General features: G+C 47.2%; 1 protein-coding gene across 1 annotated transcript in view; it reads right to left on the reverse strand.

The window, feature by feature from the left end:
* Positions 1–2,067, reverse strand: part of LOC101845951 (LIM domain kinase 2-like) — a 4,181-nt gene that overhangs the window by 970 nt on the left and 1,144 nt on the right. The window lies entirely within an intron of this gene.

Raw genomic sequence — 2,067 nt, forward strand, 5'->3', positions numbered from 1 at the left:
GTAGAGAGTGAGAGAGAGAGAGATGGGGGAGAGAGAGATAGAGAGAGAGACAGATAAAAAAAAAAGAGAGAGAGAGAGAGAGAGAAAGAGAGGTTGAGAGAGCGAGAGGGGTACAAATAATAATACATGTATAATTTCCTCGATTCTAAAGGCTTTTCCCCCATATTAAAATTGTATGCATTTACAATACATATTATACGTTTCACATAAACTTCTGTATACATGATGATGCACACATGCTTAGGGAAAGGGAGAGACAGAGAGAGATGGGGGGGGGAGAGAGAAAGAGAAGCCAAAGTATAAAGGAATGTCAAAATACACGTTTTACATTATAATTAAAACTGTTTCTGTATTCATGATGAAAACACGTTATTTATTAAGTACCTGTATACATAATGATACACATAATAATTATATATGAACTCGCCCAAAAAAGGCAAGGAACAGCTTGTGTTTTCACCTGTCAAATTCAAACTTCAATGTCTCACAAACCCGTTAAGATCAGTCAACCAAACTTGGCACATGCATTGACGACTAGACACAGTTTGCCTGTACGGCAAATTTGCAAACACCAGCTTCATAGCAATGGCCCAGGGTATTCCGAAACACATCCGAAAAGCATGAAAAATGGGCTAAATTTCTCTGACTCGGCAACATTGGCATCTATAGGGACTGTTAGCTAAAACTAAGCTTGGCACGCGCTAAACAGATGTCTTACCAGTGAATATTGCTCACTTACAACCCTTTATAAGCCAGCGTTTTTCAGCCGTGTTTCATTACAACACGATGGTCCAACAACGGTCGCTGCCTGACATCGACAGAGGACGATCCCTAACCTGGCTCCAAGATGGCCCCACGTTCCCAGTTGTTACACATCGACTTGGGATGTCTCCATCAGTCATACTGAGTCTGCAAGAACGATGGCGAGCGACCGGAAGGATCCAGGACAGGCCTCGACCAGGACCGCCCCGTTGGACCAACAACAGCATCGACCGGTTCATCGTCAAATAGGCCGTGACGAGACGAACCGCCACTGCAAACGGCATCAGGGACCAACTACGGATGACAGCCAATGTCCACGAGAGCGAGGAAACGGTAAGGAACCGTATCCGTTGAGCTAGGTTAGCTTCTCGAGTCCCTTCCAGGCGCCCAAGGCACAGGCCGCCCCACAAAGCAGCTCGCCGGGCGTTGCCCACTCTCCATTCACAGTGGACACAATGTCAGTGGAACCCAGTAGTCTTCTCGGACGAATCCAGATTCAACCTGCTGCACCCAGATAGGCGAGCCCACGTCTGGCGGCGCCGAGGAGAGCTGTTCCACCCTTAGTGCATCCAGCAGGTGGCGCCCTACGGTGGAGGGTCCGTTCTGGTGTAGGGAGGCTTCTCAGCTCACCACAGGGCAATTTGACCTCGGCAAGGTACAGGGAGGAAATCCTGCGTCCCCTTGCTGTTCCTCTCCTGCAGCAGATTGGAGACCAGGCTGTACTGCAGGACGACAACGCCACGCAAGATCGCGCACACATCGTTGGGGACTTCCTGCAGCAGCGAGCTGTCACCTGCCTGGACTGGCCAGCTTGTAGTCCGGATTTGAACCCAATAGAGAACATTTGGGATCACATTGAAAGGTGGATACGGGACAACCACCCTCCAGCACAAAACCTTCGACAACTCTTGGGCTACCTCGACAAGGAGTGAAGAATCTACCCCAACAAGTTCTCCGAAAGCATGTCCTGTCCATGCGTCGACGCTGTACCGAGCGTTTGATCAAACGGAGAGGCTACATCCACTATTGACAATGTTCATGAAAAACTATGGCTTTTCAGACTTTTGAAATCCGACCCGTGTGACTTAAACTCATTTTACATTTAACCTCTCGTTGTTGTTGAAATCTGAAATTGTACACACTTAATCTAGAGAGTCGAAAGCCTCTTTTGTGAAAAAAATAAATAAATTCGGTTAAGCTGTTCTTCAGTTATCTTTCTTTGAATTTTTGTTCCTTGACTTCTTTGTGTCAGTTTACTTTGAGAAAGGTAGAGAGAAACAGAGAGAGAGAGAGAGGTTCGGGGGG

Source organism: Aplysia californica, unplaced genomic scaffold (assembly GCF_000002075.1).
Source record: "Aplysia californica isolate F4 #8 unplaced genomic scaffold, AplCal3.0 scaffold00565, whole genome shotgun sequence".
In the NCBI taxonomy this organism is placed as follows: domain Eukaryota; kingdom Metazoa; phylum Mollusca; class Gastropoda; order Aplysiida; family Aplysiidae; genus Aplysia; species Aplysia californica.